We start from the raw sequence: 17,003 nt of genomic DNA on the forward strand, positions 1-17,003 counted from the left end.
TTCTGGCACAACAAAACCGGTATAGATGTAAACCTTCCTGTTTACCAATTCACCAGGTATACACAACTTGAGTGGAAAATGACGGCACTGAATGATTTATCTGCGGTACTCTTAAAACCAAAACTTTGCAACAAGTACATCGTGGGTGCTCTGGGAGAAGCTCGTGTAAACAATTGCTGTGTTGATTCACAGATTGAATATCTGCATCACCTTTTCCATTGGAGTGGTTTTTGCATATCCACAAAGGTCCAGCGGTCACAGTGAGACTAAATCGGACGTAGTTGAACTCATCTCTGCATAGTGCATAGATTGTAGTTGACAAATGTTACTAGAGCAGGACATCGCTGAGTTATCAACTGGCTCGTGTGGATGTTCTAGCAGTGACTTTTTCTAAAATATCCTCAGTTTTCACCAGTCAGTACGTGCATGTCTCCTATTAGGAACAATATGGGCTATTTTAAAAGTCTTATCATGACTGCCGAATCTTTCGACATAGTTTCTTGTCCAGCACGGCGCATTTTTCCTCTCTAAAAAGGGGAAGTGGCATAAAGAATGACACTATAGGTCAGAGTAGAATCACTGTAAAAGTGGGTGAAGTTTTATTTGCTCCAACAAAAACATTGCCAGCAACTAAGCCAGCAGAGCTTTGCTCCAATTGACCAAAAGCTGGTTTTTCGATTGGAGCTATTTTTCATTAATAGTCATCAAGACCTATTTTGGTTATCAGTGACACAGCCTTTAATATTTAGTTTTGTCGCTAATGGGGTAGCGGTTTACGTGTCAAAATTCAGAGCAGACAATATGAATTCTGCTCGGTAATGATGTGAATCTACTCAAAGCCAATCAAATGTATGTATACATGTGCATCTATGTGTATGTATGTATATGTATATTTATATATATGTATGTATATATGCGTATGTATATTTATATATATGTATATATGCGTATATATATATATGTATATATGCGTATATATATATATATATATATATATATATATATATATATATATATATATGCATATATGTGTGTATGTATATGTATATTTATATATATATATATATATATATATATATATATGTATGTTTATGTGTATGTATGTATATATATATATGTCTATGTGTATATATATATATATATATATATATATATATATATATATATATATGTGTATGTATATTTAGATGTATGTATATATATATATATACACACACACATATATATATATATATATATATATATATATATATATACACATATATATATATATATATATATATATATATATATATATATATATATAAAATGACTGTGTCTGTATTCTCACCCTCTTGGTACTGTGACAGTGAAATTTCCCGAATACGGTATGAATAAAGTTATCTAATCTTGTCTAAAACCAAGGAATGCAGGGATATAATGTTTATCCAAGGTCTTCCAAAATGACATATCCAGATGAAGGTTGGCACAATAGACCTATCTCCAAAGAGTCCATTGCTTACCAAGCAACCTCAATTAAGTGTGAATATTTTTTTAATAGGTCCAAGTCCCGCAGTACCCCAATAAACTTTCAAGGGTTACATGGCTCCCCTGGACTGTGAACCTCTTACGGTTGCCCAGAAGGGGTTGGAAGGGATTTCTGCAGAAAGCATGCCAATACGACCCACATGGTGCCACTTGCTTCTACAACCTAGATACTTCAAATTGTCAGCTGGAAAGACAGCCAATGGGAAAGAAACAACATATGCTCGCTTGATGCTGACCGCTTATTATGGCAACGATGCATGAGCCAAGGTTGTGAAAACTTTATGGGATAATTGGGCCTTGAAACTTATTCTCCTCCTAACTCGCAGCCGAACTTAGGCTGGCCGAGCCAGAGCGAAGCAGCGCAAACCGGCGTGAGCCAGTGCTGGTGACTGCATCTCTTCCGACACCTCCTTCTTCCTCTTACTTCTTTTCTCCCATACATGCACGCAGGCACGTGCTCATAAAAGCTCACCATTGTTTCTTGTGTAATGTCCACTTTGACATTTTTCGCTGAATACATTCCTTCATTTCAAAGTATGGACATGAAAAGGGTTTTTCTGACTCTCTGAGCCTGACTTGTCATACATTCAAGCCTTTGTTCATCACTTGTGCTCTGACTTGACTTTTGTCAAGAAATTGTCTGGGTTTTAAAATACGTTGTGTTTACATGCTGTTACAAGAAATTGAATTATACGGTTATCCGGACTCCAAAATGTTCTAAATTAAATTTCTCATAGTTGAGCTCGCTCACAAAACGGGATAATGTGATTAGAAGTCAAACTACTAAAGCACATGGACAGCAAACTAGGAACCAGCCTGATTCCCCTTCCTGCTCAAAGTCAGCAAAGGCCTGATGTAAAGTGGGTGAGGTGTTCAAATTGTCATTTTGTACATCCCTGCTGCACTCGGGTAACGGACGCAGATGTTAAATATTCCACATTTATAAAGTCGACCGATCCAAGTACACTCTTATCTCGGGTACTCAATCAAAATGAGAACACACTGCCCCATGTTTTGCAAAGAACGCGACAATTCCTCTCTTCAGTTAAGACTTGGCCATAAACCAAGGGGAGCCCCGCACTACAAGATCATTTGACCTTTGAACTCTTGCATAGCATTACCCACTACAGCAGGGTACAGGGTCGATTGGTCGCCGGTCTTTTGGTCGCCGATCTTTCGGTCGCCGGTCTTTTGGTCGCCCGGAAGGTTATTGATAATTACCATTTAAATCGTTGCTCAAATTCCCCAATTACAAACTGCGAATTACTATTTAATCATACTTAATGCCCTATTAATTATTAGGCTAAAGAAACAAAAAAGACCGGCGACCAAAAGACCGGCGACCAAAAGACGGTGACCAAAAGACTGGCGACCAATCGACCGCACACGCTACAGCAGTGGTCCCCAAAGTATTCCAGAAAGGGCCGCAGTGGGTGCGGGTTTTCGTTCCAACCGGTGAGATTAAACCACCAATCTGGTATCATAGGAGTGTACTTAGTGGATTGCAGTCAGATGCTTCTTTTTTCAGCAGAAACCTCATTGGTTAAACTGTTTGTGTTGGATGAACTGGAACAAAAACCTGCACCTACAGCGGCACTCGAGGACCGGTTTGGAGACCTCTGCACTACAGGATTATCATTTGAGATTCTCTTGTCAGAAAAAAATCTTGGTTACTCTACATAACAGGATTCCGGATTAAGTTGGGGCAAAAAAACATAATGATGCAGATCCACGCAGTGAAAAAAAAATCCTTTAAAGGTATTTGTTTTTAAGTAGAATGCTTAGAACTACTTTCTTTCCCAGCGTGGAATCACTTCACCTGCATGTGCAGTGTCTCTAAGCACTAACAACATTTATCCAAAAGGTTGAGCTCGATAAAAATCCAATATTTTAAGTAGAGTTTAATTGTAAATGCAACAATAAAGCGTAGTTCTCCACATCCATTGCAATGCATGGGACGTTTTATACTTTGCTCTCTATATAGATATAAAATTAGTACTATAAAATGAGCATCTGCACAATCACTGCACAAAGCGAGAGGTATGAATTGCAGTGATGAAACTGGATTTTTTTTTTTAACAAGGATTGAAAGAAAAACTTAGCAAATCAGAGATCAGGGAAATTCTACCAGATAATAAGACAAAGTAATGTCTACCAAAACATAAAACGAGGGAGTTACTCATGATGACTATTTATTTATTTTTTAAGTGTGCTGGCAACAGTTCTATCAACCAAAAAAAAGATTTCTGCTTACCTAAGATTATCCACAGGTGAGTGTAACATCTTCTTCTTCTTCTTGATATCATTGACTCTTGACACCACTCAAAAATCTGCACAAGCGCCATCTGCAGGATTTGTGTGGAAAATCACAAGTTTAGGCTTTCAATTGGGCCATCCAATAAGAGTATTAGTACATGGTTTTCAACTTATGAGAACTCACAAGAGTGAAACAGTTAATTCTGCGTGATATATTTACACCAGGATGCCTTTCCTGACTCAACCCACACGAGCGGGAATCGAACTCGGGGGCCCCCACGACACCAGCGGGGTACTTTGACCACCGGTACTTTTGTTTTCCATTTATGAACAATACTTATAAGTGACAAATGTTTGCTCATCTTCAGTGAAATGGCTGTGAATGGAAATTTGTGGTTGGTCTGTGTCCTACTAGGGAAATGTAAAAATGTTTTCACAGGCAAACAGACTTCAGGAACTCAACAACTTACATTACACAATTATATACACATAGAACACAGGAAGCACTTTTGTACCACTTTTGTACTACACTCATCAATTTGCAGCATTCAGGCAGCCACTGATGTTATCACCACTTAAACATAACTAACCCTGAGAACAGCAACGTGACATGAATGTTTTGGTTTGCTAAATATAACTCAAGAACTAAAAACCACATGAATGCACCTAAGGTACAAATTCTTTCTCAAAAACAGAATAAAATATTGGGATGCAATTGAGATACAAAATTCAAATTCAACTTACTTTTGATTTAGTTAAAAATCTCATAGTGTATCCTCTTGTATTTTTTGTAATAGTTTTCCCAGAGGTGCGACTAATAGTCCAGTGCGACTTATGTGTAAAATTATGCACACATTATTATATGACTTCACATTATATTTACACCGAACCGTAAGAGGAAGCTCTACGCCTGTGTTGTTAATTTCAACATTGGCGGTTGGTGGACTTTTGGCTTATCCCCTCGGGGGTCACCACGGCAAACCTGTAGAATTGCCTGTAACTTATAAAAACAACTGAGAAGGGCTTACCAAAAAAATTTAATCACTTATTTTTTTAATTCCTTTATGTAATATAAAATATATTCAGCCTGTTGTTTCCTCTGTTCTTATTTCATGATTGTTTTTCTTTCAAAATGGCATGTCTGTTCTTTCTTTTGTATTTAATCAAATAAAACTCCTCCAAAATGTGACTTATACTCTAGTGCAACTTTTTTTTTTCTTTCATTGCGCATTTTTTGGCTTGTGCAATTTATACTCAGGTGCAACTTATAGTTAAAAAAATATGTTATGTAGGTCAGACTCCAAATAATGTGTATGGTCTTGTTGCATACTGCTCTATCCATTAGAAACTGCATTCTGTAAAAAAAAAAATCATTCGCAATCTGTCTGTGGTCATAAAACTATTTTGATTTAGTATTACTATAATTATCATTTAACCATATCTTTCCTTTTATGGTTTTTACTTTGCAGGGAACTTAGACTTAACTTAGACAACATACTATAGCATACGGCAAACATTCCTGCACTCATTGCACTTTTATTAATGTTTGTAAAGAAGAAGTCTTCTTTTGCTTTGAAGGTGGCAATGGAAAATTTCAGTTGTAAACAACTTAATATGTATCCGGGACATGAAAGAAGCAGAACTGGCTGGAGGAGTCTCAACTTTCAATTACCACACCGTATTTAATTACCTATGTTGATTCAAAAGCTGGGTGGCCCGGTGGAGCGAGTGATTAGCGCATCGACCTCACAGCTCCGGGTTCCTGGGTTCAAATCCAGGTCCGTCCACCTGTGTGGAGTTTGCATGTTCTCCCTGGGCCTGTGTGGGTTTCCTCCGGGTACTCCAGTTTCCTCCCACATTCTAAAAACATGCACAGTAGGCTGATTGGACACTCTAAATTGCCCCTAGGTATGAGTGTGAGCTTCTCCTCATGCCCTGCGATTGGCTGGCCACCGATTCAGGGTGTCCACCGCCTCTGGCCCGGCGTCAACTGGGATTGGCTCCAGCACCCCCCGTGACCCTAATGAGGATAAAATGGTTCAGAAAATGAGATGAGATGAGATGAGACTCAAAAGCTTGATGGCAGTTTTCTAAACAGTCAATGATAAGACATTGTGTTTTTTAAAATGTTTTTTTCTGTATCGTTTTGGCTGTTCCTCTTGACGTCAACACTGTCATAACAGATAAGGTGTTGTGACAAAGGCCGAGGGAACTTCTAGCTTTGCCCTCATTGGTTCAACACCCAGTCGTGGTTTTCATTAAATTCGCATGACAACAGCTTGGCCAATGAGAAGTGCGTAGACATTCAACAGCTGTCTTGCCAGCAGACGTGCGTGCACACGCCAACACTTTGGGGTTTCATTTCCTTTTCATTGTTCAACCTCAAAACCAGTTGGTCCACTCTTGGCAAAGCTCAAGTGAGGGGAGGAGAGAAACAACCGCTAGAAATAATTATCAAAGAAAAACATCTTTCATTTGTGTCTTTTTTAAAGAGAGATCATTTAAAACACTACTATAAAATATGTATGAATTCTCTGCAAAAGAAGCATTTCAGTTTATTTTCCCTTTGTTTGAATGATTATTAATCGTGCTATTTTTTTCAACAAATTACATTTATTTCTGTATAGTGTTATCATTTTCCTAGTCGTTATCGATATATATATATATATATATATATATATATATATATATATATATATATATATATATATATATATCACAAGTGATGATATGAAATGAAATGCAATTGTGCCAGTAAACATAAAGGTTGGTATTTAAAGAGCAATTGACACTCACTGTTACAGTCCTGCATATTTAAGTTGACACAGTGTGTATCTGACAGTCCTTTATGCATAAAGTACATTTGCTATTAATATGCATCCAACATGCATGCAAGGCACCTCTTCTATTTGAATGTTTACTTGGGTTGAAGATAAAGATATCTTTCATCATAAATCATTCTGTTTGTCGAATTTATAGTTGTAGTATAAACACTAGAAATGATAACAATATAAAGTTAACAGTACTTGAAGTTTCATGTCAACCGAGTTCACTGGCATACACAAGATTTGATGGAAAATTGCTTAAATAGTTTGCTGTACTTATGTGAAGTAAGCAAAGCAAAAAAATATTAAATAAAAGTCAATTGGATTTGAGTTTAGGTACATGTGCTGTATATTAGAGTCATCCAAAGCTGTATTTTAATAATGTTCCATTTGATTGACAATATCAGACGTATGAATATAACACTGCGCTCTAATAAGGATGTGATTGATCTGTTAATATTTCAATCCCACCATTTTTATTTTGTTGCAAATGTGCGTTTGGCTATTTTTTGAGGGGGTGCAGTGAGGGATTACATACAAATTTTCGTTTGAGTTCAACCATCTTGATATCTGTGGATACTTTCGTTTTCTTTAAGATAACTTCTATTTCCCAATAGATATTCTTCTGCTTTGAAGCATCACACTAAATGCAAATGTCTAATTTCCAAATCAAATGTGGATCTGAATGAAATACATTCACATTCAACTGCATACATTGAATTCCTTGACAGAAAGTCCGTGCGGGTGGGACGTTCCTCTGAGCACAAGTACATCATGTTCTTATTGTGGCTCAAATGATTTTTCTCTCGTCTGCTTGTCCGTTTAACCCGACTCAGATCGGAGCCGATCAAATACTTCTTGTGGAGTGGAAGATGAATCACTGAACTACTCACGGTGAAAAAATTCCTCATGCTTCGGTGCCATATGTAACTTTGCAGACACAACAAGTACAAGACTAAACAAACAACACCGATTTCTTTGTTTGCCAACAGCTTTCTTTTTCTAGTTGTACTTGTTAACCATCATCCCGTGTTATATCCCCAGAGGTTGTTTTTTTGCTGGAGGAGCCATGGGTTTCATAATTTCTCTCTTCTCCACATCACTTTTCTCATGTTACAGTGTTGCGTGACCTCAGACTTGTTGCGTAATTCCTCAGGGCTGTTTTTGAAAGCTTTGTATTTCCTATGTTTTTCTGTGCATTTGACGGGCAAATGAGCGAGGAGCGCTTTGTGTGTAATGCAACGCAGACACAACTTTGCTTAACTCACTGCAGCTTGTATGGAGCCCTCACAAATTAATGACAATAATATTAACCCTATTCTGATGGTGATGATTAAGTCTCATGTCCTGGTCACATCAACACAGGTTATTAGGAAAGGCATTGATCATTGACATTGCATTGAATGTTTTTATTCAATATTCAATGGGTTATTAGGAAAGGCCAGGGGCTGTCAATGTTTTTACTGTTAAGCCTTATTTTGGGTTTTGTTTTCCAAGAAAAAGTCACAGAAACAAACCATTCACCAGACTATATTCAACTGAATTCCATTTGAACAAACAATTCTCGAAAAACAAATTTTAGAACAACCTCAACATAGGAAAATGGCTTTTTTTTCATAGCATTGATCGTTGAATAAAAGCATTCAATTCAATGATTAATGCATTGATCATTGAATAAAAAGCATTCAATTCAATGATTAATGTATTGATCATTGAATGAAAGCATTCAATTCAATGATCAATTCTATGAAAAAAGCCATTCTTCTAAAATTTGCAAACACTTCTCGAATTTCTTTTAGACGAACCTCAACATGTGAAAATGGCTTTTTTTCATAGCATTGATCATTGAATAAAAACATTCTATTCATTGATCATTGAATAAAAGCATTCAATTCAACGATCAATGCTATGAAAAAAGCCATTTTCACATGTTGTGGTTCTTCTAAAATGTGTTTTTCTAGAATTGTTTGTTCAAATGGAATTCAGTTGAACATAGTCTGGGGAATGGTTGGTTTCTGCGACTTTTTCTAGGGAAAAAAAATACGGCTTAACAGTAAAAACATCGACGGCCCCTGGCCTTTCCTAATAACCTGTGTGGATGTGACCAGGACATGAGACTCAATCAGCTGGGTGACCGTATGATCTCCCCAGCTGTTCCACAGAATTCAGATTCAAGAAAATTGAAGGAGGGGGCCGGGAGGGGGGTTTTCCCATGGGTCTCCCATGCACGAGTGCCGGCCGGGTCAAATCTGTTTTTCACAAAAAGTCATCAGTCTAGCATACCTTTTGCCCGCCCACTCAGACTTAAAGTACATTGAATATCAAAACAATCCAAACATGTGATGATTCATAACTCATTCTATTTGTTGACTTTCTTACATTTAAAACTATGCAAGACCCTTCCTGCCATCTCCTTCATTCTACTGTTGAACTTAAGAGCACCGTTTTCCCTTTTATAAATAATAGAGAAGTGTGATAAGAGATTGAGGTGTTTTTTCAGTAAATAGTAAAGTTATTTCCCCAATGTTGTTTTGGGGTTCCTTTAGGTAGAAATATATTCTCTGTGTGTGTATGTGTGTGTGTGTGAGACAAAGAGTTGAATTTCACCTTGAGATATAGAATGCCAGTGTAAGGATTTTGAGGAATACTGTACTACATTTTACATTCTGGATGGCACAGCACATGGTTGGTTGGCATCTCTTCCTCACAGTTAAGAGGTCGTGGGTTCAAACTCAGTCTTCCTGTTTGAAATTTGTATGCCTACGTAGATTTTCTACAGGTACTTCGGTTTCATTCCATGTGACCAAAAACATGCATGATAGGTTGATTGGAGACTGTGTGTGTGTGTGTGTGTGCGTGCGTGCGTGCGTGCGTGCATGCGTGCATGCGTGCATGCGTGTATGCGTGTATGTATGTATGTATGTATGTATTTTTTGTATGTATGTATGTATTTTTTGTATGTATGTATGTATGTATTTTTTGTATGTATGTATGTATTTTTTGTATGTATGTATGTATTTTTTGTATGTATGTATATGTATATGTATATATATATATATGTATATATATGTATGTATGTATATATATGTGTATATATATATGTATGTATACATATATACGTATGTATATATGTGTATATATATGTATGTATGTATGTATGTATATATGTGTATATATATATGTATATATGTGTATATATATGTATGTATATATGTATGTGTATATGTATACATATATATATATATTTCAGCAACACACTTATTTATGTATTTATTTATTTATATATTTATTAATTAATGTATTTATATATTAACTTATTTATTACCGATATTTTTATGTCTAAAATGTCTTTTCCTGTGTCTGTATTCTCACCCTCTTGCTACTGTGACAATGAAACTTCCCGAATATGGGATGAATACATTTATCTAATCTAATGTGTTTTTCTTTACACTCTGGCTTGCAATTGGTTGGCGACCAGTTATCAGTGTATCCCGCACCCAGTCCTAAGTCAACTGATAGGTCTTCAGCGCACGATTAGAAAAATAAGGTGTGCTTAAGCCTATTAAGTTTTATGCCGTAAGTAAGATGCTCTCAATGGCATGACAAAAGTTTCCTTTAAAGATCCCTTGGAATTACAAAACATGATGTTTCTTCTATATTGCTCAATAGGAACGAGTGCACCAGTAATTCCAATATTTTTACTTTTAGGTGTCCTTTGACACAATTTAATAACAGCTCATGAGAAAACTAAAGCCTAAACGACACATGTTGTTTACTAAACTTTCCAGCTCACTCCAAATCACTACCAAATACAATATATGTCTTCCAAAAACAATTCTACCAACTCTGGAAATGGAGCCAGTTTATGAATAATATGATACATTTTGAGAAAAAGCAGAAATACAATTCTGAAGTTCAGAGTTTAAATCTTGGCTCATAGTCGATAAATTTATTAAAGATTGGTCGTATACTGTAATACTAAGAAATACTGTGTTTACAGCAAACGCTGACGAATCAAATGCGTCATCGCAGTAGAACGTGTTTTTGCCCTTTTAACAAGCAGCTTGCTCAACTGGTTTCAAAGCTGAAAAACAGACAAAGGTTGCACCTCAGTCTTTTTTTTTTTGAGGAAGGACTCCCTATGGCCCACTCAATCAGGAATGGGAGAAAAACAGGCTCATCATATTTTGGTTTCTCTCTCAGGATAGAGAAGGAGAGGACTGAGGGATGGGCTGCTGAGGGAAAAGCCTGTTTTGTTGCCCTCTGACATGGAAGCAGCATGAACTTCTCTGAAGTAGCACGATGCTGTGAGACAGTGGGTGGATGCGGCCCTCACCATTGCACCAATTCACATCCACTTGCCAAATGTCTGAAAGTCTACACGCCAAGACAAGCATCAAATCCACACGTGCCAAAACACCTGAGGCGTACCTGAGCTAAATGTTGAATCTTCGTGATATTTCGTCTTCACATTTTAACATTACACCTCATATTCAATTTAATCCTTTGATGACATGTATATGACTAATACATAATTGAATTGAATGCTATTATTGTCATTATACAAGTAGAAAGAGATTTAAAGCTTCACCACAAATTGCACAAATAACAACAACAAACAAACAGACAAATAAATAAATAATAAATAAATAATAACAATAAATAATAAAAGAGTAATTTATAAGTAAAAAGAAAATAATAAATAAATAGGTACTCGTATAATAAGTAGTCAACAACATAAATAAGTGGGGAAGTGCACAAAGAACAACAACAAACAAACAGACAAATAAAAAAATAATCAATAAATAATAAAATAGTAATGAATAAGTTAAAAAAAAAAGGTACTCGTATAATAAGTAGTCAACAACATAAATAAGTGGGGAAGTGCACAAAGAACAACAACAAACAAACAGACAAATGAAAAAATAATCAATAAATAATAACAATAAATAATAAAATAGTAATGAATAAGTAAAAAGAAAATAATAAATAAATAGGTACTCGTATAATAAGTAGTCAACAACATAAATAAGTGGGGAAGTGCATAAAGAACAAAAACAAAGAAACAGACAAATAAATAATCAATAAATAATAAATAAGTAAAAAGAAAATAATAAATAAGTACTCACATAATAAGTAGTCAACAACATAAATAAGTGGGGAAGTGCACAAATAACAACAACAAACAAAAAGACAAATAAATAATAACAATAAATAATGAATACGTAATGAATAAGTAAAAATAATAATAATAAATACTCAACAAAATAAATAAGTGGGGAAGGGCACAAATAACAACAACAAACAAACAGACAAATAAATAATCAATAAATAATAAGAATAAATAATAAATAAGTAAAAAGAAAATAATAAATAAATAAGTACTGGCATAATAAGAACTCAACAACATAAGTGGGGAAGTGCACAAATAACAACAACAAACAAACAATAAATAAATAAGTTGTAGTCAACATAGATTAGTAGTCAACATGAATAAGTGGTCACATAAATAAGTAGGCATAAAAGTGACTAAAGTGGTTAGCAGTGGTGTAGGGGTAGGTGTAGGGAACCTGTGGCTTGGGAGCCATGTGTGGCTCTTTTGATGGTTGCACATCATGAGTGAATGAATGACTAATAAATAGAAATAAATACAAAAATATCAAGAAAATACTTCGCTTGAGTTTAGTTCATTTGTATTTTTTTCTGATATTTGGTAAATAATCAGCCATTGACAATGATAAAAAAAATCTGGCCATTCAAGAGAAGCATTACTGTTGATTTCATCAGATTTTCAATGTGCAGATTGCTCAACCCTGAAGGGGATTTCCAGCAATGGCTGGTCTCATGCAGTACTCCATCTTTTTTTCAGGTAAGAGACAGCAGTTAACATGTATTAATAAAGATAGATGATGAAAGTGTTGGTGGTAAAATGTCAGCACATGAAATAAAAAGGCTGTTGCGTGTTTCAAATGAAAGCCCCGCAGGCAATGTTTCCACTGGCATCAGCAAGTTCAACTTAAAAATAGCAACTTAGATCTTTGTTGTGTCAATTTGACATTGTTCAAACAATGTTATGTAGCTCGATACTTGTTTTTGTCTAATTTACTTGTACTGAAACATCTCAAATAGAATAGTTGATTTTAATGTCAAGGCACAATTTCTCAGATCCTTGTGGGCGGCATCTAATATAGTAATACAATAAGGTTTTATAATACAAAATCCTGTAACAATGAACTAGAACACAGATTCTGTGTGTTTTAGGCTGTTGTGTGCTAATTATACGATGTATAAAATGTGTGTTTTTACATTCTATAATTAAATAATAGAATGTTGTCAGCGTGTTGGAAAAATAAACTAGCCTAAAGACACAGACAAATCCATAGCTATTAAACTAAATATCGAACTAAAAAATGTGTGTAACGATGTCGATTAGCGTTTAAAAACCGACATAACAGGAGGACAAGTTCCAGCAGAGGCTGTATGACTTAATGGAAAAAGTTTAAGTAGATGAGTAATTGTTTTTCTCACGCAACAAGATCGAATATGAAATTGAAAGTGAGTCACAGTAGGTAATTAGCCCTGATGAACTTGGGATTTTACCACTCAAGTTGAAACCGAAGGCAGAATCACTATAACTATATCACGGAAGCTTATTGGGAGGCTTCATTAACATTGGACCTACTGAATGGTAACTATCTTACATTTATAACCTTGCCCCATCAAGCAGCCATGGGAATTGAAAAAACAATCATTCATCATCTGAAATTAAATATTTCTAGTGCTCTTTTAGCCAATTGCCATTTCATTGTCAACTTTGGCACGTAGCCCACATGGCAACCATCACCGTATTTTACGACATATTTTACTGCTGTTTAGCCCAAAAACAGCCCAATTGATTGCCCACATGTCATTTGTCATATGGTCAAAGCCGTCTTGAGTAAAATGTTTGGATATAAACAAGATAATAGGTTATTTAGCAGCTGCTCCACTTCCTTCTTTGTGCTTAACTCACCGCTCTCTACAATTTTTCCTACATAACATGTTTTAACCATTTTCAAATAGAGTGATTGCATTTTTGGGGAAAACCAAAATAAATCAAAAGTGTTGGGGCTCAAAGAAATCCAATCTATTGATTCCAGTAAAGTACCCCTTGAATTAATAGTATGTTTTTAAGACCTACAGATTGGGACAATGATATATAACAAGGGTGTCAGACTCGGGTTGGTTCGCGGGCCGCTTTAACGTCAACTTGATTTCACACGGGCCGGACCGTTTTAGATATAATATTTAGATTTTTTTATATAAATGGATTAAAAGAACTGGATTCAAAGCCCTGAATATTCAGTTTTTTATAGATCTAAAACAATGTTTATTTTAGCTTTTTTTAAAATATATTTTTAGATTTTACAAAATGATTTTTGAAAAAAAATGATTAAAAAAATACAATTATTGATTTAAAATGGGGAAAATCAGGAAATTTAAGATACATCTATACTCTTCATTTTAATTTGATCCTAAAACAGAAAGTCGCCACTCATGATTTACTTTCCCGGGCCACACAAAATGATGCGGCGGGCCAGATTTGGCCCCCGGGCCACCACTTTGACACGTGATATATAGCTTTTATTTACATCCTCCTCGATTTATCCTCCAGTCAATTTTATAAGATTGGACACGGTGTACATTTGACTTAATGGATTGTCATCCACTATCAGTACAAACTAACCATAAATGTCCTTTAAAATGATTACTCAAAACGTAAGCTCTGATTTACCATTGCAAACACCGTGCAACATAATGGGTAAACATTAAAGCAATTAAAAAAAGATGTGGGTAGATGTAGCTCATTTTCTTTTATTATTGTATACTTTGTACATTCAAGCTTACCGTCATGTTTGCATTGGCTCTGTACATATTGTGCTTGTACGTAAATAACGTGAGCCAGCTGCGATTAGAAATTCACACTGCAATCTATCTTGCAGGTTGACTGAACATTTTAGTAATCCAGCGCATACAATATGTAGTCACCCCACCCACATAATTTCTAGTCACGTGAGGGAAGCACGGACTTGATTTCTAGGAAACATTCAGCCAGGGTGTGAAAAAAATATCCAATATCAGACACTTTTGTCCACTATGTAAATGTGCTCCAGTTTCTGTTGAACTTCACACTGACGCTGTAAAGTTGGCCAGTGTGAGCCCATTCGCGTCAGCCCACGTGCACAACTCCACGTGCACTTTTAAACAGTGAGTCATGAGAGGTGGAAGCCCCACTTGCTTCTCATGATTCTGCGTGAGCCAATAGCAGAAGGAAAAATACTCTTTTTTTTCTCGCATTCTTCAGTCTCAACCTTTGTGCTTGGTTTACTAGAAGAGTTAACGTATCAAGCCAGTTTTCTGAACTGCTTATCGTGGGGGTGCTGGAGCCTATCCAAGCCAACTATGGGCATCAGGTGGGGGACACCCTGAATCGGTGGCCAACCAATCACAGGGCACAAGGAGACAAACAACTAAGCTAGGGACAATTTGGTGTGTAATTAGCCTACGATGGATGTTTTGGAGATGTGGGAGGAAACCAGAGTACCCGGATAAAACTCACGCAAGCCTGTGAAGAATATTTAAAGTCCAACCAGCTGGTATCGAATCCTCGGCCCCAGGCCTGTGAGGCCGACACGCAAACCACATGCCCACTGGGCTTCCATTATTCCTATTTAGAATTAACTTAGTATTTGGACTTCATTTGGGATTGGCTTTTAGTTGGCCAAAACAAGTTGGTTAACTTTAAAATGGTTAAATTGTGTCTTTAATTATCAGATAGAAATTATTGCATTGTTATGGAATATTTACACCAAAATACATTGAAATTTAATAGCCTGTAAAAATCAATACATTAGTCGCAGTGGACAATAAAGTGAATTGCTGCACTTTTAATTTTGACGACAGCTCTGTTTACTTGAGGCGCTTCCCTCCCTTAGCCTGTGTTGACTTACCCATTAAATCTTACGTCAGATTCCAGCCTTTTCCTTCCAAGGCAGCATCATTAATAGATAAGAAGTGAAAATTATTCAAAGCCCAAGTGATAATGTTTGTATAACTACCAGTCAACATATTTGGCTTCAAATTTGATAAAGAATGAAGAGCCTGTTGGTGGTGGTACCAAGCCAAAGGTTAAAAGCTTATAACCTTAATAGAAATTTGATAAGGTTTTAGGTGATAAGTCATCTTCACATGACATAAAGATAAAACGGCTATGAAAGTATACTTAAATTTTATTATGTCAAGATGTGATATTTGATTTATTTCACCATGTGCCATTTTTTAATTATGTCCATTACATTTCTGTCATGAACGCAAATGGGGTCAAAATCAACTGACAAATCAATCAGCCTGCAATTTGTCTATCTTCACCCCACTGCTTCAAGCTGGTGATGGCAAAATATATTTATAAACAGTACTGTATAACAAACGTGGGTAAAGAGAATTAATACTTTGCACTGCCTAAAGTATAATATCTTGCTCACTAATTCACTATTTTGTTGATAAACATCCCACAGTTGCTCTTCTTTTTATCATCATATTAAGTTCTTTTTTTTCATTTTCTGAGCCTCTTTATCCTCACTAGGGTCGCGGGGGGTGCTGGAGCCTATCCCAGATGACTTTGGGCCAGAATCTGTGGCCATTGACTCACACTCATAGCTAAGGGCAATTTAGAGTGTCCAATCACCTACCATGCATGTTTTTGGAATGTGGGAGGAAACCGGAGTACCTGGAGAAAACCCACGCAGGCCCGGGGAGAACATGCAAACTCCACACAGGTGGACCGACCTGGATTTGAACTCAGGACCCCAGTGCTATGAAGCCGACGTGCTAATCACTCAAGCATATGTAAGGTATTCAATGGAACTTTGTTTTTGCTGGAGAGTGTACAGTATTTCCAGTTATTCCAGTGCCATCTATTACTATACTGTTGAGAGACCCATAGCTTTTCTTTCTAATACTACAGTACACCGTGTCCCTTTTGCTCTGGTAAACACAATGATTGAGCAATACATTTAGTAAGTGGAAAGATACTCCTCTCATCCCCTAACCTCGGCTCTTGTCTTCTTTAAGCTCTGCCTCAAGACAAAGTGCTAATCTTGTGCCGTCTCTCAGAAAAATAAATTCCTCGGCGCTGATTTGTTGTTTGTCACATAAGGGCAAGAACGTTTTTCATTCCACAATTGACATGCTGCCAGCTGGCTCGTCCAAAACATCCTCACCATGCGCAAGGGAGGAGAAACCGTTGCAGTTGTAGTATGCCTTCGACACAAATAACAGATGGGAAAAACATCCGCACCGTCTGATCCAAACTGGTTTTGAACTGATCCACTTTGTGCTTGCTTCATCATCGTGCCC

The sequence above is a fragment of the Stigmatopora argus genome, chromosome 8 (assembly GCF_051989625.1).
Source record: "Stigmatopora argus isolate UIUO_Sarg chromosome 8, RoL_Sarg_1.0, whole genome shotgun sequence".
Taxonomy (NCBI): domain Eukaryota; kingdom Metazoa; phylum Chordata; class Actinopteri; order Syngnathiformes; family Syngnathidae; genus Stigmatopora; species Stigmatopora argus.